The sequence below is a fragment of the Phragmites australis genome, chromosome 23, assembly GCF_958298935.1.
Source record: "Phragmites australis chromosome 23, lpPhrAust1.1, whole genome shotgun sequence".
Classification (NCBI taxonomy): Eukaryota; Viridiplantae; Streptophyta; class Magnoliopsida; order Poales; family Poaceae; genus Phragmites; species Phragmites australis.
The window spans coordinates 18,787,669-18,814,710 of record NC_084943.1 but is presented as its reverse complement, the minus strand read 5'-3'; the positions used below and the strand labels follow the sequence as shown (position 1 = coordinate 18,814,710).

General features: G+C 43.6%; 1 pseudogene; it reads right to left on the bottom strand.

Moving 5' to 3' along the window:
* Positions 1–336: 336 nt before the first annotated feature.
* LOC133906037 (uncharacterized) lies at positions 337–16,627 on the bottom strand (annotated as a pseudogene).
* Positions 16,628–27,042: the final 10,415 nt, after the last annotated feature.

Here is a 27,042-nt window from a genome sequence, read left to right as displayed (position 1 = left end):
TTGAGCTGCTAACATAGCTGCATAGAAAGCTAAAAGTAACAGTAAGCAATCATCACATTTGTATGGTTTAGATTTTTGATCCTGTTCTCCAGTACATAGTTCATGATGTTCACAAGCTTAAGCATCTCCATCATAAGCATGACAAGGCCTTCGGGCAAAACGCAGCCTGCCATCTTTATTTATGCAAGAAAACATGTGTATTTCCAATTTCCATCACCATCTCATCTCAGCATCAACAGCAACGGCAACAGAAAAAAAAACCTAAAAAGACTACGAAACTTGCATTTCCCGTATTTCACCACGCAGCGAACTTGGAAACTTGGACATGTTTTAGTGTTAGCCTGCAAGATCACTCGGACTCTCAGTGTTCGTCTTTCTTTTGATGTTTTCGTCCTGGGGCAATGAGACGAACTGGACGATGCTTTGGACAACAGAGGCTTCAACTCTAAACTTCGAGGCGATGTCGTCCACGCTCATCGGGCCAATGTGGCTACCTGACTTTCCTTGGTACAATTGAATGATCTCCTGAATATGGCCAACATTCAGGGCTCCTGCAGGTAGCTGCCTGCTCCCACTTTGTCCAGGTTCAGGTTTTGATGTTCTGACCTTTGGGAGCGGCCTGTCATACCGCTGTACAACGGAAGCCTGTAACATAGAAACCCGTGTTAGGAAATTTCCCTTGCAATGGGTAGCAACCCGTGTTAGGAAGCTTCCCTTGCAATGGGAATTTCGTGTAGTCCTTAAAAAAATGGGTATTTTGTGTAAGTGGAGAACTAAGGACACTACTTTATTTCATAGGAGCATGGTATTGTTGAATTCAAATAGGCTAAGGTAATATGATGGCAATAACATTTTTTTTAGATAGAATGATTGCCAAGATGAGCATGTGTTTACAAAATCAACATTTTAAAGGAAAAGACATAGATTTCTGATTTAGATGGTTATAATGATTGATTGATTGAAAGAATTTATTCCTACCTCATATACAAATCCATATCGCGGAAGGATTTCGAGCCTTCTCAGTGCCTCAGCGTCCTGTTCGCCAATTACGTCGCGCCGCATACCGGTCATCGTTCGTCGTCGGCCGCTCCCAAGGCACCGCGTGACGGTCGCCTTGCCAGCGTCCATGGGCGTGCGTTGGAGGCAACGCATGCCGGTTGCCTTGCTAGCGTCCATGGGCGCGTCGTGTCGTACGCGCTGCGCGTATTGGAGGCACCGAGCGCTACGCAACCCGTACGCGCAGCGATCGGCTTCCGTTGAGCGAAACGGGCCTCAGGCATCTCCTGCGTCCGCCGTTAGACGAAGCTATCAACAAAACGAGCCTGCTGTTTCCTCGGCGGTATCGTCGTCTCTTGGCTCGCCAGCGCGTGGCGCTCGCGTTAAAGAAAACGGTCGTTGGTTCCTCGGCTGCATCGTCGTTCACCGATCGTCTCTTGCCTCGCCGCCACGTGGCGCACACGTTAAAGAAAACGGTCGTCGGTTCCTCGGCTCCATTAGCGTCCGTCGCTCCAGCCACGTTAGAGGAGGCCACCGTACTTGCGTCTATCTCTTTGTGCATCGTTTTCTTTTTCCCCTCGCTGCCCACTCCGCCGTCTGCTCCCCTTCACTTATTTCCCTTTCTTCCTCAGTTAGCTCCGCTTGCCTGTCCTTGGGGTTTCCGCGGCGCCATGCTTTTCTTTCCCGATCTACTGTTCTAAGCGTTCCTACTCTTTCGCCTCCACGCTGTTCGGTCCTTGCTCCATGTTGGTTTTGTTGAATTAGTTTGTCGTATTCGCATTTCCGTCTTAATGTGCTTTTCCCTTGCTTCTTTAGCCTACACATTTCATTGCCCGGATTTGGTTTTGGGTTGGTTTGCCTTTTCTTTTGTGATATATTTGTCTGCTTTTCATTTTGGTTCCTTTCTTTTGATCTTCATTTCGCATTCCTATGCTTACGTTCCTCATGCTATATATTTCTTCCTCTTTATAAGGTTTAAACATACCCGTATTGTGGCTTCATTCTCAATCGAAAGACCCTGGCCCTGTCTTAGATCCTGGCCTGCATTGTCGCTTGACGAGCCTCTGCCGCTGTCTTAGCCGGTCAGAACAGGTATTTATATCTGCTACCAGTATTTCGTATCTTGCGATTCTGTATTTTTTTCTTCACTTACCTGCTGAGTTTGTCATATTATATTGCGTTCTTTCATACTATATTGCGTTGCTTTGTCTTTTGTTGATCGTTGTATTAGAGATTTTATTATGTTTTAGTTTAGATATTGTGTCTTTGTGTGTATACTGGATTATGTATTTTATTATTCCATGCTTCGTTACATATATACTGGATATTGTGTCTTACTTTATCTTCTGCGACTCTTTGTTCGTTACATTACTTTTGTTTAGTCATTGGATTAGGCAATTTGTTAGTCCATATCTCATTACATATTAACGTGTGTACTCTGGCCTAGGTTAATCAGTGCTACCGGTCTTCCGTGCCCTGGGATTCTGCATTTTTTTTTCCTCGTGCCTTGATTTGTCTTCTGTTGATCATTGTATTACTAATTTTATTATGTTTCGGTTTACATATACTGTCTTTGTATATACATTGAATTATGTATTAACCGATTCTATTATGTGTTATTTTGTCTTGTCCAGTTTTGTTTCCTCATTAGATTACCTTTGCTTAGACATTGCATTGGACAACTTATTAATTCATATCTCATTATATGTTAGTGTGCCTACTGTGGCTTGGGTTAATCAGTGCTAACGATCTTCCGTGTCCTGCAATTCTGCATTTTTTTTTGGTTAAATGTTCTGGCATCCTGTAATTTTTTTGTTCAGTTAACTGTTGAGTTTGCCATATTAGGTCCTGGCCTGCATTGTCGCTCGAGTAGCCTGTGGCAGTGCCTTCGTCAGTCGGAACATGTATTTATATCTGCTACCAGCCTTTCGTATCTTGCGATTCTGCATTTTTTTTTCTTCACTTACCTGTTGAGTTTGTGAGATTATATTGTGTTCTTCCATACTATATTGCCTTGGTTCGTCTTTTGTCGATCGTTGTATTAGCGATTTTATTATGGTTTAGTTTAGATATTGTACCTTTGTGTCTATACTGGATTATGTATTTTATTAGTCCATGCTTGATTATATACAAATCCATATCGATATGTCTGATCTGCCTTTCCTTATTGATTGGATTATCGACTCTGTTATGTCTTAGTTTGTCTTCTGCGGCCCTCTTTGTTCACTAGATTACCTTTGTTTAGACATTGGATTAGACAATTTATTAATTCATATCTCATTACATATTATCGTGCCTACTGTGGCCTAGATTAATCGCTGCTATCGTTCTTTCATGTCCTGTAAATCTGCATTTTTTTTTCTTTAGTTACCTATTCAGTTTGTGATATTATATTGCCTTTCTTTGTCTTCAGTTGATCATTGTATTAGTAATTTTATTATGTTTCAGCTTAGACATAGTGCCTTTCTATATACATTGGATTACGTATTAACCGATCGTATTATTTGTTATTTTGTCTTATGGAGTTCTCTTTCCTCATTAGATTACCTTTGTTTACACATTGGATTAGACAATTTATTAATCCATATCTCATTATATGTTAGCGTGCCTACTGTGGCTTAGGTTAATCACTACTAACGATCTACCGTGTCCTCCGATTCTCAATTTTTTTTGTTCGGTTAACTCTTCTATCATTCTGTAATTGTTTTGGTTTAGTTAACTATTGAGTTTGCCATATTATATTGCCTTGCTTTGTCTTCTGTTGACCATTGTATTAGCGATTTTATTATGTTTCAGTTTACATATAATGTCTTTGTGTATACATTGGATTATATCTTTTATTACTTCATGACTCATTACATATATGTGAATATGTTTGTTGTACCTTACATGGATTTGTATATTACAAATGTCATTGCTTTCTTATTCATTTATTCTTTCCCTTTTGTTTGACTGTCGTTATTACAATTTTGCTGTTTTGAGGCATGCGTCCTAAGAGAATTAGGCCTGTTCCTGTTACCTATTCAGTTTGTGATATTATATTGCCTTCCTTCATATCGTATTGCCTTGATTTGTCTTCTGTTGATCATTGTATTACTAATTTTATTATGTTTTGGTTTACATATACTGTCTTTGTATATACATTGAATTATGTATTAACCGATTCTATTATCTGTTATTTTGTCTTGTGCAGTTCTGTTTCCTCATTAGATTACCTTTGCTTAGACATTGCATTGGACAAATTATTAATCCATATCTACCTTTCTTTAGACATTAGATTAGACAATTTATTAATCCATATCTCATTATATATTATCGTGCCTACTGTGGCCTAGGTTAATCACTGCTACCGTTCTTTCATGAATTTGCATTTTTTGTTTGTTTACTTACCTATTTAGTTTGTGATATTATATTGCCTTCTTCATATTATATTACCTTTCTTTGTCTTCAATTGATCATTGTATTACTAATTTTATTATGTTTCAGTTTAGACATAGTGCCTTTCTATATACATTGGATTACGTATTAACCAATCGTATTATTTGTTATTTTATCTTGTGCAGTTCTCTTTCCTCATTATATTACCTTTGTTTAGACAATGTATTAGACAATTTATTAATCCATATCTCATTATATGTTAGCGTACCTACTTAATCACTACTAACGATCTTCCACGTCCTGCGATTCTCAATTTTTTTTTTGTTCGGTTAACTCTTCTGCCATTTTGTAATTTTTTTGGTTTAGTTAACTATTTTGTTTGTTATATTATATTGCCTTGCTTTGTCTTCTGTTGACCATTGTATTAGTGATTTTATTTTGTTTCATTTTACATATAATTTCTTTGTATATACATTGGATTATATTTTTTATTACTTCATGACTCATTACATATATGTGTGTGTGTGTATATATATATATAAATATGTTTGTTCTACCTTACCTTAATTTCTATTCTTTGTGATTCCCTGCGTTATATCTTCTCACTGGTTTGCTTTCTTTCTTTGGTATTATGTGTTACAAATGTTACTGCTTTGTTATTCATTTATTCTTTCCCTTTTGTTTGACTGTCGTTGTTATGATTTTGTTGTTTTGAGGCATGCCTCCTAAGAGAATTAGGGCTGTTCCTGAAGGCCTTGATTCTTCGTCCCCATCTTCTGGTTCCCAGCACTAGGCTGCATCTGGTAGCCTTCTTCGTTCTTTTTTATTTAATTTTTCCCTTCCATTTTTTGCAGACTCTTCTTTTGCACTGCCCCGTCGTACGTGCTGCGTTAGGACCCTTTTTCCCCTTTTTGCACTGGTTCCTTTTCATTGATCTTATTATTTCTTATCACTTCTTATTCTTTGGCTCACTAAACTATAGGCTCCCATTTCTATCCTATTGTTTCACGTTCTGAGTCTAACGAAAACCGTGCGAAGAGAATACGATTGAACAAGGAAAAGGCTACCATAAGGCAAGGTTCGTGCCCTATGTGCATGCCTGTTATGTCCTTGCACATGGCTTTGCTCAGAGTTGCCCATTTTAATTCGATACATTGTAGGTTCGATTCCTCGGGGGCCATCTATGAATCCCGTATTTTCATTTCCTAAGGAATTTGTTGATATGTTGAAAGGTATAGTTTTGTTTGTTCCTATTGTTTTGTTTGGTTCCTTTTTTTCCGACCCTCCTGTTTAGCCTTTTTATATTTGCTTGCATTGTTCCTATGTTTTGCTATTATTGTACTACAACGACATATAAGGATCGTTCTTACTATGGTGGACCCGATTATGTTTGCGATAACTGTTCGGCGATTTTCTGGTATCAAGAAAGAATTGAGAGTCAAAGCTCAATTGGTCAACGTCGAATAGTTTACAAGAACTGCTGTCGTGCCGGAAGAGTATCGTTGCCTATACATAGACCTTTTCCACCGCCATTACAAGACTTGATTCGTTTTAATGGTGGTCCTCGATCAAATGCTTTTATGCAGCTCATCCGTCAGTACAATTCTCTGTTTGCCTTCACTTCTCTTGGAGTTGATGTTGATAGATCTATCAATACTGGTAATGGCCCTTATGTTTTCCGCATCAATGGTGTCGTTCATCATCGTATTGGTTCTTTAATCCTAGTTGTTGGCAGTCATCCTGAGTATGCACATCTGTACATCTATGACACTGTTAATGAATTGCACAATAGACTGAACATATTCTTTGGAGAAGAGGGTGATAAACCTGATCCTCAAATCGTTTCTGAGCTTACTAATATGCTGAATAGGATTAATCCATTGGTAAAGAAGTTTCGAATGGCAAGAGATAGGCTGATATCTCCTAATGCACCTGATATTGCTATTAAACTTATCGGCTCTATAAAAAACCATGGTGATAGATACTCCCTTCCAACTACTTCTGAATTAGCAGGATTATTAATTGGTGGTTCTTCTGCTAATACTTCTACTTTCGATATTGTTGTTGAAGCTCAATCCTCACATTTCAAGCACATTCCTGCAATCCATCCAGCGCTCATGTCTTTACAGTATCCTCTATTGTTTCCGTATGGCGACAAAGGTTTTCATACTGATATCAAGTTGAAGGCAGTCGATTCAGAAGCTCTTGGATCTTGTGAGACCGTTTCTATGATGGAATTCTATTGTTATTATATGCATTATCGTAAGCATGAGCCTAATCCAGCCATTTGCTCTGGTCGGCTTTCCCAACAATTTGGTGTCAATGCTTATTCTTGTGTTGAAGCAAACCGCCTTTCTTTTTATTTCTTTAATCAGGACCTCCTTCGAAGTGAAACATATCAAGGAATTTCAGATGCTATATGTCATGGTGCATCCACAGGAAAGGATGTTGGAATTAAGATGTTGCCTTCTAGCTTCATTGGTAGTAAAAGGTACATGCAGCAGAATTATCATGATTGCATTGCTATTTGCCATGTATATGGACCACCTAATAAATTCACCACATTTACTTGCAATTCAAAATGGCCTGAGATTATCGAGGCTATTCGATTTGAGCCAGGACAGAAACCATGTGATAGATCAGATATGATAGTGCGTGTCTTCCACATTAAACTTCATGAATATCTAGATGATATTAAGGAAGGCCGTATCTTCGGCCCTATACGTGCAAGTTAGTTTGTTTACTCTAATTATTGCATTATGTATTCCTGTTTGTTCTATATACCTTCTTATTCTTAAATTAGCTTGACATTTATCTAAATGATATTATGTTTATTCTGTTATGTTTGCAGTTGCGCATACTAATGAATTCCAAAAGCGTGGCCTTCCACATTCTCATAATCTTGTGTGGCAGTGTAACAATGAACGAGAGCGATCCATTGCTGATGTTGATCGTTATATCTCTGCTGAACTGCCTGATCAAAACCTCGACCCATTGGGATTTTCTTTAGTCCACGAATTTATGATTCATGGTCCTTGTGGTGCTTCCAATCCAAATTCTCCATGTATGACTGATGGTAAATGTTCCAAAAGATATCCCAAAGATTTCCAGTCTGAGACTACCTTTGATCAAGATGGGTATCCTATTTATCGTCGCAGAAATAATGGGGCCAAAGTATGGAAGCACAATATTCAGCTTGATAATCGTTGGATTGTGCCACATAATCTTGATGTTTTGAAGAAGTACCAGGCTCATATCAATGTCGAAGAATGTAATCAGTCATACTTAGTGAAGTATCTATTCAAGTACTGTAACAAAGGCTTTGATTGTGCAAAGGTTGCTTTTAAGAAAAGAAGTCCCTATTCTGATCAACATACAGACAATAGTGAAGGCATTGATGAAATAGCAGAATATATAAGATCAAGATACTTATCCTGTTGTGAAGCCACTTGGAGGTTGTTTGGATTTGAAATTCATGGTAAATTCCCTCCGGTTACTGTATTCACCTTCCTGGAATGAACTTTGTTACTGTGCATGAAAACACGGCCTTGCAAGGAGTCATTGATGACCCTGTCTCTCAGAAGAGCATGTTAACTGAGTGGTTCACTACAAATCGTCGGTATCCAACAGCTCGCAGTCTGACCTATTGTGCCTTTCCCTCCAAATACACATGGGATGCTAATAATAACCTGTGGAAAGCAAGGAAAAGAGGCACCAAGATCGGTAGACTACGCTATGTCCATCCTACCACTGATGAAACTTTTTATCTTCGTATGCTTTTGATGGTTGTTCGTGGTGCCATGAGTTATGAAGATGTCAGGTCATATCAAGGCATTGTTTATCCAACATATCGTGAGGCATGCCAAGCTCGAGGATTGATAGGTGATGATACTGAGTGGGCCTGTTTATTTGATGAGGCAGTACTTTGGGCTACATCATACTAGCTTAGGAACCTGTTTATGACAGTATTAGTATATTGTGAGGTTGGCAATGTAAGATCTCTCTTTGATAGATACTGGAAGTATATGACAGATGATCTAGCATACAAACTCAAACTAGCTCTTCAGAACCCATGTTATGTCATCTCTGATGATGCTTTGCAATCCAGTTTGATAAAGGAATTATCACAAATGTTCTCCAACAATGGCCTATCCATAGCATCTTATGATCTTCCTGTCCCTACAAATAACTCTAACAGTGGCGATGGTAACAGATTGATTCTGGAAGAAATGAGCTATGATAGGGTCAAGCTTCGTCATGAATTTGAAGAATTCTCAACTGCTTTGAATTCTAATCAAAAAATCATCTATGATACTGTTATACATGCTATTTCACGCAATGAATCGTTTCTTTATTTTGTCTCTGGCCATGGTGGAACTGGAAAGACATTCCTTTGGAATGCTATTCTTGCAACATTGAGATCCAATGGACATATTGTTCTTGCTGTTGCATCATGTGGTGTCGCTTCCCTTCTGCTTCCTGGAGGGCGTACTTCTCATTCACGGTTTAAAATTCCTTTGGATATTCATGAGGGTAGTTTGTGTGGCATTGGAAGGGGCTCCATACTCTCTGCACTTATACAAAAAGCCTCTCTGATTATATGGGATGAGGCACCTATGGCTCACAAATATTGCTTCGAGGCGGTAGATCGGACGTTCCGAGATATATTGTCTATAGAAAATATGCATAATGCATTCAAGCCATTCGGTGGGAAACCAATATTGCTCGGTGGTGACTTTAGACAGGTTCTGCCTGTTATTGAAGGAGGAGATAAATCTGAAATGCTCAAAGCTTCTTTATTAGGTTCCTACTTATGGAACAGTGTTAAAGTCTTACGCCTCTCCATAAACATGAGACTGGCCAATCCTTCCCTTTCTTCAGAAGAAAAAACTGAGATGGAATCCTTTGCACAATGGGTCCTGGCCGTCGGTGAAGGCCAACTAAAACCCATCATGAGGAATGGTGAGACAACAAAGAATTGGATAAATATTCCTAATGATCTTCTATTGAGGCCATCTGGTATTAAAATACTAGCTATCATTGAATGGATATATGCCGATTTTCAACTGTTCTATTCCTCAATTGGATATTTAGCTGAAAGATGCATTGTCTGTCCACTCAATTCTATTGTTGATGAAGTTAATGCATTGATGACAGAAAAAGTGCCTGGCCTAGCTCGAGATTATTTCAGCTTCGACAGTATTGCCAATTCATCTGAGCAGCCCTCTGACTATGAAATGCTTTACCCACCTGAGTTCTTGAATTCAATTATAATTAATAATTTCCCACACCATCACCTTAGCCTCAAGATTAATGTGCCTATTGTTCTCCTCAGAAACATTAATCAGTCAATTGGCCTATGCAATGGCACACGTTTACTCATCGAAAGGCTAGGTGATCATATCTTAGAAGCTCGGATCATGACTGGGAATCATATAGATGACAAAGTATGCATACCTCGCATTGTCTTAAATGGTACAAGTCCAAAGTGGCCTTTCACATTGCAGCGCCGTCAATTCCCAGTCAGAGTATGCTACGCTATGACAATAAACAAATGTCAAGGACAGACATTACGAACAGTTGGGGTCTACCTTCGTGAGCCAGTCTTTACCCATGGTCAACTCTATGTTGCTATTTCTAGAGTGAGCTCAAGGAAAGGCCTGAGAATGCTAATAGAAGATGATGATGGAGAGCCGACATCAACAACCAAAAACATTGTCTATGAAGAAGTCCTTAAATATGTCTAGCTTTATTTTGATAGGGCTTTTTTTATCATTCCTGATGTTTTTTCTGTTCAGCAAAATTCCTACCTTTATTATTGTCACAGCTTTTGCAACCCTTCAATATATGCAAAGTTCTTCTGCAAGTTGTCATGTTTCCTATATATTGCTCTTATATTCTAACTTCATTTGATCGTTCTTTTTGTGTTTATCTGTTTCTCTGGTTCTTTGTCTGGTATATCTTTCAGCTCTAAATTTAGTGAATACTTCTGTTCATCTTTTCTTTACCTTGCTCAGTTTATTGATTCTATTCAAAGAACTAGACATCCTTTCGACTTTTCCATTCGTATTACCTTCTATTGTTACAATTAACTTCATTCCTGTTTACATATCAATCCACTCATATTTTTTAATCCTTCACTTATCGATTAACACATTATGGTTCTTTGCTTAGGTTTCTATTTTATATGTGCACAATGCAATATTCACTAATTAAGAAGTAACAGCCGATTCACATCAATGGCAAGTCAGAACAAGGGTAGTTCGATTCTCTGAATATGTCGACAAAGCTGAACCGACTAAAATCCTAAGACTTGATCTGGTACTTCTTGATGAACAGGTGACTAAACTTCCTTCTCATAATTTTTAGGGTTTCACTGCTGCCTTATCTATGTTACTCAATAATATTATAGGGAACTACCATGGAAGGTCAGATCCCACAAAATTGGGTTCAACAATTTAAACATCTCCTAAAAGAAAACTGTGTTTACTACATCCAATATTTCCAAGTACGACCTGCCCGTACAATGTATCGCCCCGTTGATCATGAATACATGATGCGATTCACAAAGTATACAAGGGTGACTCAAGTAAATCCTGTCCCACCCACATTTCCAATGTATGCATGTAAAATAGCATCGTTCAATGAACTTCGTGAAAGAATAGGTGTGCAGGAATTTTCATCAGGTATTGATTGATACAATATTTCCTCATATTCATATTTTATTCATCAACATCATTCTGATTCTTCTTTTTCCTGTCATTTCATACTTTGAATTATTTTCCAAAGTACAAACTTATTTGACTTGATTTTTTACTACTATTATTACATTGTGCAATACAAATGCTATTGGGATTTTTGAAGGCTGCACACATGTGATGCAACAAAACACAAAGAACGGTGTTAAAGCACTACGCAACATTCACATATCAGATGGGAGGTGCATTCTCAATAAATATTATATCATTTTCCTACTATAATCATCCATATATCAAACCTACCAATCGACTCTGCAATTTGTCTTTGATTTTTTCTTTTGTTCATCCTTTTTCTAATTATATTCTTTAGAGAAACTGTACGTGTTGCATTATGGAACAACCATGCCTATGACTTCAATGATGAGCAATATATGGAAATGGCTAAAACCAAATCATTGGTTTTCCTATTTGTTGCTGTAACATGTACATGGCATGAAGGTAAATATGACCTTTCTATATTCACACAGAGTATTCCTTGCTCAGCGTCTAATCCAATATGCCTATCCATCAAACTTTTCTTAATGCTCTTTATGTTTGGTATGTAGCAAAATTATCACTTCAAGGATCTACAATTTGCAAATGGTATTTAAATCCTGAACTGCCGGAAGCCGTTGCCCTTCATGACAGGTTTAATACATTGCCTGCATATAAACATCAAATTCCTTCATATATACTTCTTTTTTTGATTGGTGCTCTTCATGTCTAGCTACGGAAGCACACTTCAACAACCAATCTGGCATGGTCCTGCACCATCGCAGATTGGACCAATTGAGACTACTGTTACAGAATTATCAACATTAATAAACCCACATACTATCTATGTAAGACATTATATCACCAATCCATTTACTATACAATTTCAATAGCCCTGAATCATTTTTTCTTTCCTCTATCACAGGGCAACAGATACATTGTGACTGTTAAACTGAAAAATCTGGTGCCCAATCAATCCTGGTGGTATTTTGCTTGCCAAAAATGTAAGAAAACAATCCAGGCTCATGGTAACAAATACAAATGCACTGGCATAAAGTGTCCTAGCACAGATGGAGAACCCAGGTAGTCATACCTAAAATTTATTCTTATCTATAACATTATATTTATATAGACTGATCTAGCACACTTTAATTCTTTTTCCTCTATGGTATTGATTACAGATATCGCATCGCTGTTACTGCCATTGAACCAGACACAGCAACTACATAGCCCAATCCATCATCTATTGAATTAGTCTTCTTTGGTCCCGTAGGTCAAGAAATAGTAGGAATGCCGGCGAATGATCTAATTGTATTGAGTGGAGGCGTACAAGGTGTTGTTCCACCACAGATAGAGGTGCTCTTTGGAAAAGAATTCAAATTGCGGATTAGTCTTTCTCCTGCAGCCCTTCAAAGGCCAACCCATCTTATCAGGTTGACAGCATTGTCAATCTTGGCAAATTTGCAACTATTCAGCCTGCAACAATTCTCCCATGTAACTCAGCTCTGTCACCATGTCTAATTCCTGATTATTGAACGTTATTTTCATTTCATTCACCATATTAATAATACTATTGCTTTTCCAGCAGCACTGATGAAACAGCTGGATGCTCCGTCAATATTAACTCATACTCAAGCACAGGGTGCAGAATCATCTTCCCAACGGGCAATCGAAATAACAGCTCCTAAAGTTTGTTCTGTGTCCTCTCCTCAAATCTAACATTTCAAATTACATACTGCTTGCTGCTTTACCACAATCATTGAATTCTGTGATATAGGGAACATTGTCGACATCAACTCCACCTCCAATGCAGACACCGCCTAGCCCACAGGTAAACGACATCCATAATTAGGTCACATACAAGATTTCTTGAGCAAAAATATGATAGCCCAATGCTTATTGTTCTTCAATTCTATTTTTCTCTACTTTTCTCTTCATAAACAGAAAAGTCACAAACGAACTCGCTCTCCTGAGGACGATCATCAAGGAAAACCCGATGGCTCAAGCAGGTACAAATTCAATTCATACACCCATGATCTTATATTACACCGAATAATCATACACTGAAAAACAACTTTCTAATGAAATTCTTTCAATGATCAACGTAGACCGAACAAACGCTCTACAGCAAGGAAACTGATCCTCGATGACTTACCAAAGGAAACCTAGGTAACCTCTAATGAATAATCACTTCACACCATTCGTATTTTCCCATACCACACAATTCATAACAAAACATTCATAATATACATATTTTCATCTTCTCATGTATGCAGGTGGGAAAACTTAGAGATCAAAATGTCATTTTGCAACTGTCAGTATTTCCTCCTGTAAAATGTAGGCAATCCAGCTACAAACACTCTCCGCTCAATCGTCGCAACGCATGACACTACACCAAGTCATTCCCATCTGTTAATAAACCACATCTTTTGCAAACGTTTCACTCTTGCCTACAAGACTCAACTATGTATATCACAGCATTCCAATGGTATCTATGTCAGAACATCGTAGTACTATATGCACCACAACATGGCACCAAGAAACACCGTACTGTTGATATGTTACATTCTGGAACACCAGTGTTAAACAAACCGTTGTCTTTTCACTGCTTATGCTATAACATCAGACTTTGGTATATTTAACCTATGAAGCCTGCCTTCAGAACTTATGCTAGAATATCAGACTTATTATGATTACGTGATGAATCAATGTACTATTGTATTTTGTCTGCACCGCCCAATCATCCATTCCCGATGCATTACAATTCATCTTGATTGCTACTGATTGTTCTCAAAGGTCTAACATATGCCTCCTGTAATGATTGTACACCTATTTTTAAACCTGAAGACCAAAAGTTATTTAGATGTTATAACAGGTAGTACTCAAGCGTGCCAATGCATTATTTTAGCATGGGAGAACGTTTTGGAATAAGAGACTTACTTCACCCATTTCTGGTTTTCCTCCAGGCTTAGTAGTGATTCTCCCAACCATATGCTTAAGCATCTCGTCATAGCTTGGATCACGTTCCTCAAGTACAACATGAGCATTTTTTGTTGGTGCTGGGACATCTGCATTTCACTTGAAAGATTACAGAGCCATAAATTAAAAACATAGCTGCAACAATCTGCGTTCTGCATCATACTGCAGTTAACAGGAAAGTGAAATCGTGCACACAAACTCAGGTTCTAGACAAACAAGGAATTTCCTTTTAAACCACATGGTACAATTTTGGCAGGCTGTCAAAAGAAGTCATATCCAAAGGAGGCATAAAGTTCAAAAACACTCAATCACCCTAACAAATCTTGTTGGTACTGTGAAATCCAATTGACTTTTTACCTTAAAAAATATAAAGTGAAATTCATACAGCTCCTTGTGGCTCTCTTTTATTATACTACCTGAAGAAACATGCTTTTATAGGAAACTAATATAACATAAAAAAAAACTTAGATTTTTTTTCTTCAAAGCATCACCACACAAAGAAACTGGATGCCATGTAATGTAAGAAGGGGATACAACACCATACGTTATTGACTGCTAGCTACTTTGCCATCAGTGGTCATAGCCATGAACAATTGAACATCATAAGGTGTCTAATTCCTACTATCATAATACTGGTCCAAATCAGGTTTTCTAATATTCAGGAGCGCAGATCAGATAACAGGCCATTTTTGTCTAGTCTGAACTCATTAATGCTCTTTTATCTTCCTTTCTTTGATGTCGCATTGACACCAGTATCCAAAGTTAGCAGGATTCAGCATCAAATTGTACATAACAAACGAATCAATTGATGAAAACCATTATGTTCTAGCTCAATAAAATTTGGACTGCAGGATGTTGGATGCAACAGTGCTGATTTCCAAAGATAGGCTCAGCTTTACTATAAGTAGAATTTTGGTATATAGGATTCACACCCAAGAAAATCAAATAACAAATTAGTTACACATTTGTATGGCTTTAAGTACAAGAATTTAGAAGTAAACCCTAATTGTGTCCAAGGTTTTAAAACACATCTACGCCCCAGTTCACAGAGGGCTGCACCGCTCTTAACGGAGCAATGTGTTGTTTCGGAGAAGAGATCACATTTCCGAATTAGAATGTTATATGTAGGATTTGCATCCTACCAAATCAAACATTTTTGAAATGTTTTTGTGCATTGTGGGAAGTAAAACCCTAGCTGACCAAATGTCCTAAAACTGATCCAGATCCCACTTCACAGAGTGGTGCAATGCTCTACACAAAGCAATATTTTCTAAACCAGAAGACTGGAAACTGAGTGCTTAACAATGAAAACTACCAAGTGCATCAATGTATCAAATTATGTGATCAATAAGGTGATGAACAAACTGCTGCACCATTTTCTCATGGAACATTTTACCCACATCCCACATTGCACTCAGCTGAAAAAAGAAGAAGGAACTGACCACAAACCATGTTGCTTCAAGTAGACATCCAACAGAACAAGTTATCAAACATTTTATGATCTTGCTAAGTAGTGTATTGTAATGAGTCCCTGTAAAAGTCCGATTTTCAAACTAGCTGCAACTGGTAGGAAACGGCTGTTAAACGGGTCATTAGTGTTACCTGGACACCCGTGTCCAATTTCTTTTGCCGAATCAGACACCTTGAATCTGAGTCGGATTCCGAAGCCCGTGCCAGATTCCGAGTTGTATTTCACGTGTCTAATTTTTTTTTTCCAAATCGTACACCCGAATACGAGTCGGATTCTAACACCCATGTCCGTGTCCAGGTAACCCAACTCATACTAGGTTCGTTGAGCCACGCCCTAGTCTTCGCTTGGAAATTTCGAATAAGAAGGCAACTGAACTATCAACTATTTAATCCCACGTACACAATCCAGGAAAAAAATTGAAAAGGCTATGCTTTCCCATAATTTCCACACACCTAATTTCCACAAATCCACATCAGCTACACCCCTTCAGATAATGTAGTGACACTACCTACTTAAACAAGTCACATTTCAACAAAACAGTACGCAGAACATCCGGGCACACACCATGACTAAAAGAACACCATGAAGCAAGACCGCAATGTCTTGCTCTAATCATCCGCAGGTCTCACTCACATTCAATCAAAGACCTTGAACCCAGGATCCTAACAAGACAGAAGGGTTGAGAACAAGAATCAACTCATCAAGAACTAGCTTCTAAGTCCCAACCGACCCCAGTTCAATTCGAGATTTCGAGCAGCAAACCAAAGCCCCCCATTCCATGTCCTCAAACCTGCCACCAGCATTTCGCCTGAAACTAAACTACACCGTGAGGACTCGAGGACCTAAGAAAACGCAGGACCCAATCACCGGCAGCAAAATCGAAGCATCAAAACTAACCGGGGAGCACCAAGAAAAGCGGAACCCGGCCTCACCGTCACTGGAGAGCTCGCCGATCCGGTCCTGCGGCGCGCCGCCAGCGCGCCCGAGGCGGAGGCGGCCGCGCCGGAGGCGAGGGCGCGGGCAGAGGGGGCCTCACGCGCCCCGAGGCGCCGCGCAGTGCTTGGCCCATGCGCCTCCGCGCGTCACCGCCGGCGGGTTGCGAGGGAGGGAGGGAGGGAGGGCGATTCGCGAGGCGGCCGCCGCGTGGGCGAGCCTTGGTCGGCGGGGTTTGGGGCCCGTCTAAATAGCGGTGTTGGTGACCCGAATGTCATTTGCGTGGTTGATGCTTAATGTTTGATTCTTTGATGGTTTCATTGATCGTATCAATTCATCAAAATCTAGGGGTGAAAAATTAGTGAAATCCTAGCAACTTCAGACGCGTTTCAATCTAAGGTACAGTAATCCATACAAGTAAAAAATAAAGTATATTAAAAAAGATATTTATACACATAAAATTTATAACATAATCATATAATTTTAGAAGGGAGTAGAATTACGAGTATTTGTACAGGAGGGTAGAGGGGACTCTATCTTCTAGAGTTAGTCGTCTGCAGCAATATTGTGACGAGAATCAAGATACTGAATTTTGTGAGGAGATAAAGATAATTCTCAGATAGTACTTTAATGTAAAGATAATATGATAAAAATAACATCCATGTAGACAGCAGTGCGAGCGAAGTGTGAGAGACAACGTATGATCTGGAGAAACTTGGTAGTGAATGTATGAAAGATAAATATTTGGTGTTTAGATATGGAAGGCAAATAGTAAGATATTGAGTGTATTTTTAGAATGTGTGTAAGGTAAATATTAGACGTCTATATATAGAAGTAAAATAAGATATTGTGTGTTTTTTTTAAGAATGTGTAGAATGTAAATATTGGACGTCTAGGTATGAAAGTCAAATAGTAAGATATTGAGTGTATTTTTAGAATGTGTGGAATACAAATAATAGGAGATTAAATGTATTTTTAGATAGAGGAACGAGATCTAATTTTACATCATAACCGTTTAATCAATTTAGATTGATGGTAAAAATTGATTTAATCTGTAATAACTCATGTATTTTATAGAAGTATAGGTTAAAAAAAATGATATACTCTAGAATTGTCTAAGATCATCGTCGTTCAGGTAATCAAATCCTAACTCAAATCAAGGCTGCTAATAAGTGATATTATCATCTTTCTTACTTCATATATTTCATACTTATCCATCCCTTTCTTCATCTCACCTTTACCTTTTCCCTATTAACAAACTGTTTTTTCATAATGTTATTCTTTTTCCTATTGGTCTTTTAGAGTTTTAGTAAGTTATAGTATCTTTCTTTTTCTCGTAGTGATTACTCAAGCTGACCATTGGTTTTTGTTTAATGTGCAGATTTTAATGGAAAATTTTATTATATATCATAAAGTTTATCAACCTTTCATAATAGAGTACATTTCGCAAAACTACAGATTTTGATATAAATATCGCAAACTATAGATTTAGTGTCAATTTTATCGCAAACTACATATTTAAACAATACTTTTAGAAAACTACAGATTTAGCGTTGATTTTATTGTAAAACTACAAATTCTAGATGAGTTGTTCACAATCATGTTACCATGATGTCTGGATCCTGCTTACAGTCTCACAACAGCTGTCAGCTTATGAAATGAACTATCTGAGAGCTCATGAAACTACAGATACTTTGGCAAAATTATCGCAAATCGTAAAATTACAGATTTAAACAATAGATTCACAAAACTACATATTTAGCGCTAATTTTATCGTAAAACTATAGATTCTATCGCAGGTCTGTTAACTCGACAAATAGGCTCAACTATCATGGTAACAGGGTTGTAAACAGCTCCTCTAGAATATGTAGTTTTACGATAAAATCGACGCTAAATCTGTAATTTTATGAAATTATTGCTTAAATATGTAGTTTTGCGATAATTTTAACAAAGTATTTATAGTTTTGCGATACAATTGTCACAAAATCTTAGTTTTGTGAAATTATTGTTTATATATATATAGTTTTGAGATAATTTTATCAAAATATATGTAGTTTTACGAATTTACTGTTGATAATGTCCAAAGTTGATCATCAAATTTAATATTAGATAAGAAAGATGAAGGATAAACTTTATTACAAGCGAGTCCTCGGGAGACATGTGATAAAAAAATAATTAACTTTGAATATATTATTGAAGATTAATCAACTTTGATACTATAATCAAATTTCCCGATTTTAAATTACCAGCGTCACAAGAACAACAAGAAGCAACGAGATGTAGTCGAGTTTTTAGTTTTTTTTCCTGCAGTTATAGCATGTGCGTTTTATGTTTGAATCCCGAGCATATGAGTGGTGTCTCTGTTTGCTTTTGTCATAAACTGACTATTTTATTCGAGTGAATAGAAGGAGAAATTTCGTTTCACATTTAAGATCCGATTTAGACCCAAGATTGCTTGGACCTAAACAAGTCCTTTAAACAGCATCCGAGTGAATAGAAGGGTTTTAAACAAGTCCTTTAAACTTGCTTGGACCTGTCGATCACTGGACAGACAGACATGGTACATTTCGACAAACAGACATGGTACATCGATATCACAATTAACAAAAAATAAGAACATCACAATAATCATGTCAAATCTGGCTACGCCAGGGGTGTTTGTCGGGTTAGCTGATCCCGATAATTTTTGGTGAAATCAAGCCTAAATCACTATTCTAGCTGTGCATGATCCTGTCTTGTAAAAGAGAAGACCCCGGTCATCCGCTCGCCTGACTTCTCCCTTGACTAGACCTGCTTATGGTAGGCTGGCCCGACAACCTCACTCGAAAAAACTAGGTCGAGTTTGTATCGGGTCGAGCTTGAGTCTCAAATCTCAGCACAGAGTGATTTTTTCGCTTGGCTCAGACTTACAAATTCAATAGTCGGGTAACCCGATCCTATATTAGTAAGAGACATCACTAAAATACAGTGGTCCTGCCCATTAAGATGGCAGCCACATAAAAGCCTTCTCTTCTAGCCTTCTACTATCTAGCCATAAACATCCTACACCACTCTGCTGCACACGAGGAGTCTATGTTGCTTGCCTCTTGCCCTCTGTTGCCACTTGCATTCGACTAGAGAGTCCAGTGGTGGTGGCAAGTAGTGGGCATCTGAGCCGGGGGTCACCTCTGTCCGTAGAGATCTTGCACTATCGTACACACATGGATTCCTCGTCAGGATGCACGCACAAGGCCTCAATCAACAACTTTCCTCTGGCGGGACCTAGATTGGATGTGCGCAATCATACAGCCATCATGATATGTTTTTCTTTATTTTAGTTCAACATACTGTTAATGTTCAGGCTTTCGGGTCGGGCCTCAAGCTTCGGGTTTTTCCATTAGGCGTGCACGGGCTTGATATGTTCTACTTTTGCCTCGGCCCTCGGGTGGGCTTGAGCTTGAAGATATTTGATCAGGTATTTCAAATCCTGATATGGAACCCAGCCCGATCCAATCGGAGGTTTGAATAGGTCCAGTTTATACTGATAAGACATTTAAGTGATTAAAAATGTAAAACTTTTTATCGACCCATTGTATAGACATCCCTATTCTAAAATCAGTTTTGAATTGGATTTCAAAACTCTAAGTCACCTAAATTTGAACTAGATTTTATACCAATTTAGGGTTAGGGTTAGGAGATTTAGAGTTTGGGGATTACCTGAGTCTGGAAGGTTTAGAGGGATGGTCGGGAGGCAGACCGTCCTAGCGGTGGTGGCAAGTAGTGGGCAGGATGGCGAGGTGGCAAGAGCATCGTTGGCCATGGTGGCAGAGGACCGGCGATGGGTCGGGTTAGGTCGAGGCAGGGGCGCCTAATCTCTAATAGCTTAGCTAGTGGCAAGAGCCACCGGAGATAGAATAGGAAGGTGGGGCGGGAGAGCCTCGATGTTGAAGAAGAAGGTACGTGGTGGCATCCGAAGCGGAACATGGATGGTGGCATTGGGCTAGGATTGGTGCGACGTCGTTGTCTCCGATGTCCGCAAGGGTTATGAATCGGGCGGCGTTGGGAGGCAGCATTGTGAAGCGGGAGCAATGGGAAGAAACATGAGAGAGAGAGGGAGGGGAGGTAGGGTTAGAAAATAAAGAGTTGATTCAGATGGTTAAATCTAAATCTAATGGATAAAAAATATGATCGGGAAAGAATCAAAATATAGGTCACCTTAAATAGAGACTGACCCTTTTAGGATTGGTATTGTCGGTGTATCAGGAACCGGGGGTCTCCGAATCCCGAGACCGAGCCAGCCATCCGCCACATGGCGCCATCTGCGGGATCTCTCCTGCAAGATGAGAAAAGATTAAGTCCCGGGAGAAGGCGCTCGGGACCACAGTCAGCGGTCCCCGAGCACCCCAGTTCCCCGATGATCTACGAAATTCAAGTACCGGGAAGAAGGTGCTCGGGGAGGTGTGCGGTCACCCCCGAGCACCCTAGTACCCCGACGACTAGAAGAGATAAGTTCCGGGAGAGAGTGCTCGGGGCTGCGTGCGGCAGCCCCCGAGCACTCGGTTCCCCGAAGGTCCGTACAAAAGTGCTCGGGAGAGAGTGCTCGAGGCTGCGTGCGGCAGCCCCCGAGCATTCGGTTCCCCAAAGGTCCGTACAATAGTGCTCGGGGCTGTGTGCGGCAGCCCCCGAGCACTCGGTTCCCCGAAGGAGAGTGCACGGAAAGAGAGTGCTCGGGGAGGTGAACAGTACCCCCGAGCACTCGGTACCCCGACGACCCAGAAAGGCCCCCGAGAGGCCTGCCGATGAGGTGTCAGCCAGCCAGAGGTCCGAGGTCGCATTTAATGAGCGTGTGTGGCCTGACACCTCCAATTGCTCCCGCCGCGCTCAGCGTCAGTTCCTGCCACGTTTTGGCAGAGAGGTGTGGGGTCATTAATTGCACAGGTCCCGTCCCGCGCCATCCGGCTTATCTCGGGATAACGTCATGAGGATCAAGGCGTTCCATCTACCGCACTGCTGTGGCAGGAGAACAAGACAGGGCGAGCACGTCGGGTTGCTTTGCGGCTGCCCGGTGGGCCCTCTCCACGACACCCGTTGTCAGGATATTTATGGTGACGGGCGACCGGGCGTGCGACGCATTTTCCACCCCCGGTCACTTCACCTAGAGGAAATGATGACACCCTTTCCATTTATAGCATCTCGGAACTCGAGCCCCCTCCTTTCCGTTCGGGGCATGTCGTGACCGGCGAGTACTTAAAATAGCCGGCAACACAGAAGGGAAAGAAGAAGACAGATAACACCAAGAACAACACCAACAATAAGGAAGAACACAGCACAAGAGAGACACTGTGAGCAAGGTTGAGCACAGTTCCAGCTGAAGAACAAGAATCCTCAAGCTCTTAGTTAGGCCAACATTCTTGTAACCAGCAACATCCTTGAGGGATTTCCTCAGGACAGTTATAGCATGCATACAGGAGTAGGGTATTACGCCCCCGTGCGGCCCGAATCTGTCTAAATTCCGGTGCATTTACTTCTTCTTGCACTAGATCGACACCCCCACCACCGGCCGTTGCATTCATTCCCATTTATTTCTCCGATGAACTTATTCAGGATCATCCCCCGGTCGAATCTCTAAAAAGGGGTCTCTCGGGATCCCTGCGACAGGAGTTAATCCTCCGACAGCTGGCGCGCCAGGTAGGGGGGAAGCATCCCTGAACTTGTTTGTTTGTTTTCTTCCACAGGAAAAATGGCCGGTGGTCACCGTCTCCAGCGCTCCGGCTCCACTTCCAGCGGGGAAATGCAGCCCCTCGCACAGGAGGCCCCAGCTGCTGCTGCGTCCCAGCAGCAACCGCGATCTGCACGCGCGGCATTCCCCTCCCATGGGGACCAGGGCGCTAGACCCAGCAGGGCCGCCGCCGTCGCCGCCGGTGCACCATTCGACCCCCAGCTGGTGGTCAAAACTCCGGCCACCAGGTCCGCGTCTGGACAGCGCCGGGCGCCTCTCCGGCGTAGGCTCGCCTTCGGCGAGGCCAGCCCCGGGAGCGCGCTGCTTGCGGCGCACGCTCTCCTCAGGCATCCGCCTGTCCAGGCGACGGCGAAAACCCTGGAAGGCCGTTGGCTCCAAGAAGTCGCCGCCCTGGTCGGCATAGCCCGCCGCCAGGTGTTGGCCAAGAGTTCTCGCGCCACCACCCAGCGTGGCGTCGCCAGAACCGGCCCATCGTCGGGTAATGTTCGCACAGGCCGGGGGGCCTCCAGGCGGAGCACCGCCCCCCTGGCCGCGTCTGAAGCCCAGGACCTCCACTTGCATCTCAACGAGCGGAGGGGCCACGAAGATGCACGTGTCACTCTCGAGCGCCAGCGGGAGACCCGGTAGGAGGCTGAGGTTGAGGACCATGCTTCCTCTCTGCCGGTCCGTGATCGCCAGGATTCCCCGGCTCGTCGGCGTTCACCGCCAAGGAACGCCACCCACGCCACAGGGTACGGCACCGGATTCGCATGGCCGTAGAGGATGAAGAAAAAACTACTTTTACCACCCCGGTGGGGACTTATTTCTATTTGTCGATGCCCTTTGGTTTGCGCAACGCTGGGTCTTCTTTCCAGTGCGCTATCCGCATCACCCTTGATTCACAGGTTGGCCGCAACGTCGAGGCCTATATCGACGATCTCGTGGTCAAGTCCTGAGACCGCGCCACCCTGCTCGAAGACCTTACCGAGACTTTCAACAGTCTCCGCACTACCCGCCTAAAGCTCAACCCTGAGAAGTGTGTCTTCGGGGTACCCGCGGGCAAGCTCCTCGGTTTCTTGGTTTCCAGCCGAGGAATTGAGGCCAATCCAGAGAGGATCCGGGCCATCGAGCAGATGCGACCCCCGGCTCAACTCAAGGAGGTTCAGCGTCTCGCCGGCTGTATGGCGGCCCTCGGGTGCTTCATCTCCAAACTCGGGGAGCGGGGGCTCCCCCTCTTCAAGCTCCTGAAGAAGACCGGTCGTTTCGACTGGACGCCGGAGGCCAAGCAGGCCTTCCGCGATCTGAAGAAGTATCTTACCTCACCACCCATGCTGGTGGCCCCGTCCGAGGGTGAGCCACTGCTACTCTACGTATCGGCCACCCCTCAGGTCGTAAGCATGGTGCTGGTGGTGGAGTGCGATGAGTACATGGGGTCAGGTGCTGGGTCCCAGCTCCCAGCCGCCCCCGAGCACTCCCCAGTCCTCGCGGCTCCCCCCGGGGAGGGGGTTGAGCCCGAGCACTTGGCTCCCCCCGAGTAGGGGGTCGAGCCCGAGCACTCAGCTCCTCCCGACCAGGGAGTAGAGCCCGAGCACCCGACAGCAGGCCCCGACCTCACCGCCGAGCCTGGGGGCTGCAACAGCCCCTCGGGTGAGGCCGCGGCCCGGGCCCGCCGGGTACAACGACCGGTGTACTTCGTCAGTGAAGTTCTCCAGGAGGCCAAAACAAGGTACCCCCAGGCTCAGAAGCTGCTTTACGCCGTCCTCGTCGCTTCCCGAAAACTGCGCCACTACTTCCAGGCGCACAAGGTCTCGGTGGTTACCACATACCCACTGGGACCTATCCTCCGGAATCGAGAAGGCACTGGGCGTGTTGTCAAGTGGGTGGTGGAGCTGGCAGAGTTCGACCTACACTTTGTCAGCTACCAGGCGATTAAAAGCCAGGCACTCTCTGACTTCGTGGCGGAGTGGACACCCGTCCCCGAGGTCGCCCCAGAAGAGATTTCTGCGTATCCCGGGCACGATGCGCCCGGGTGCTAGATCATGCATTTCGACGGTTCCCTCTTGCTGAAAGGCGCGGGGGCCGGAGTGGTTCTCACCTCCCCAACGGGTGAAGAATTTCGGTACGTCGTGCTGCTGCAGTTCCGCGCATCCAACAACATGGCGGAATATGAGGGTCTCATCGCTGGTCTCCGAGCCGCGGTGGGTCTTGGGATTCGTCACCTCCTAGTCAAGGGAGACTCCCAGCTGGTAGTCAACCAGGTATCCAAAGAGTACCAGTGCACGGATCCTCAAATGGCGGCGTATGTGGAGGCAGTTAGGAAGCTGGAGAAGCGCTTCGATGGCCTGGAGCTGCGGTACATCCCGCGCCGCGACAATGCTCTGGCCGACAACCTCTCCCACCTGGCTTCCTCCCGTGCTCGCATCCCTGCCGGAGTCTTTGAAGAAAGACTCACACGGCCTTCCGTCCTGCCTGCCAAACAGGACGAAGGGGAAACCTCGGACTCAATTCAGGGGACCCCGGCGGCGCCCTCAGTGGGAAGCCCCGTCAGGGTGCCGCCGTCCGGTGAGTGCACTGCGCTTGCTGATTGTTCTCAAGATACCTCGTGGATGGACGACATCCGAGGGTACTTGAAGGAAAAGTTCCTTCCCGGGGATGAGGCGTCTGCCGAAAGAGTTGCTCGGCAGTCCAAACGCTATGCCATAGTAGATGAGGATCTCTACCGGCGTAGCGCAGGCGGCATCCTCCTGAAATGCATCACCCGGGCAGAAGGCGGCGAGCTTCTCACTCAGATCCACGAGGGCGAGTGCGGTGGCCATGCATCGTTCCGCACACTGGTCGGGAAGGCCTTCTGGCAAGGTTTCTACTGGCCTACAGCCCTCCAGGATGCTTCCGAGCTGGTTCGGTGTTGCACCCCAGTTCCTTGATGATCCACGGAGTCTAAGTACCGGGAAGAAAGTGCTCGGGGAGGTGTCCGGTCACCCCCGAGCACCCTAGTCCCCCGATAATCAGAAGAGTTGAGTTCCGGGAGAGAGTGCTCGGGGCTGCGAGCGGTGGCCCCCGATCACTCGGTTCCCCGAGGATCCGTACAAAGAGTGCTCGGGAGAGAGTGCTCGGGGCTGCACGTGGCGGCCCCCGAGCACTCGGTTCCCCGAGGGTTCGTGCAAGAGTGCTCGGGAGGAAAGTGCTCGGGGAGGTAAACAGTACCCCCGAGCACCCGGTACCCCGGAGACAAGGGTAGGCATTCTCGAGAGAGAGTGCTCGGGGACGTGAACAGTACCCCCGAGCACTCGGTACCCCGACGACTCAGAAAGGCTCCCGAAGGGCCCACCGATGAGGTGTCCACCAGTCAGAGGTCCGAGGCCGCATTTAATGAGCGTGCGTGGCCTGACACTTCCAACTACTCCCGCTGCAGTGTCAGTTCCTGCCATGTTTTGGCAGAGAGGCGTGGGGTCATTAATTGCACGGGTCCCATCCCGCGTCATTCGGCTTGCCTTGGGATAACATCGCGAGGATCAAGGCGTTCCGTCTGCCGCCCTGCTGTGGCAGAGGAACAAGACAGGGCGGGCACGCCGAGTTGCTCTGCGGCTGCCCGGTGGGCCCCCTCCACGGCTCCCGTTGCCAGGGCGTTTATGGTGATAGGTGACCGGGCGTGCGACGCATTTTCCACCCCCGGTCACTTCACCCAGAAGAAATGATGACGCCTTTCCCAGTCATGGCGTCTTGGAACTTGCGCCCCCTCCTTTCCGTTCGGGGCATGTCTCTACCGGCAGGTACTTAAAACAGCCGGCAACACAGAGGAGAAGGCGAATCGAAGAAAGAGATCCAGAGCCAGAGGATACACAGAACAACATAACGCACAAGGCACAACATCAACAAAGAAGAACGAGAGACACTGTGAGCTAGGTTGAGTACAGTTCCAACCGAAGAACAAGGAGCCTCAAGCTCTTAGTTAGGCCAATATTCTTGTAACCAGCAACATCCTTGAGGGACTTCCCAGGACAGTTATAGCATCCATACAGGAGTAGGGTATTACACCCCCGTGCGGCCCGAACCTGTCTAAATCCCGATGCATTTACTTCTTCTTGCACTTGGTCGACATCCCCCACCACCGGCCGTTGCATTCACTTCCATTTATTTCTCTGACGAACTTATTTAGGATCATCCCCCCGGCCGAATCTCTAAAAAAGGGTCTCTCGGGATCCCTGCGACAGGAGTTAATCCTCCGACAAGGCCCCAGGGGCAGGCTGTCGGTGCTCGGTCTGGTCTGTCATACCCGGGCGTCACCGAACCATGGGACCTCTGGGTTGTGCCTCTGTCTGCTCTTGTCCGCCGGTCTGGGTATTCGAGAGGTCTCGGGTCGAAAACGAGAGCAGTCTATAACAAGTACCGCACTAACAGAGCGCACCAAACAAGGAATTTCTCCATTTTCTCTTAAGTCATAGATCGACAATCAAAGCAAAAGCAGCTCGACCGCGAGGGCCTCGATGCCTAGGTCGCTGCTCGGCCCCAAGGGTCATCGGGTGGTCTTACCGCTCAAGCATGAGTGATCGAGATCACCTGATCCCGGGCTCCTCACGTGCCCCTTGGTGCTCGGGCGCCCCGACCATGGGAGCCAAGTCCCCGGGCACCCCGAGCTCAGAGCGCATACCCCTCCTGGATCGTTTGGCCGAAAGGCCGACAGCTGTCCGGTGAGTGGTTAAATTCGGACGAATTTACATTCAATAATATTTTATTCCCGAGTCGTCCTCGGGGGCCCCCGTATTCTAATCTGCCCGGTGAGATGGTCTACTCGCGCACAAAACCCTACCGTGTGCCCACTTTTTCCTAGAACGACATAACGGTCCGTAGAAAGGTGT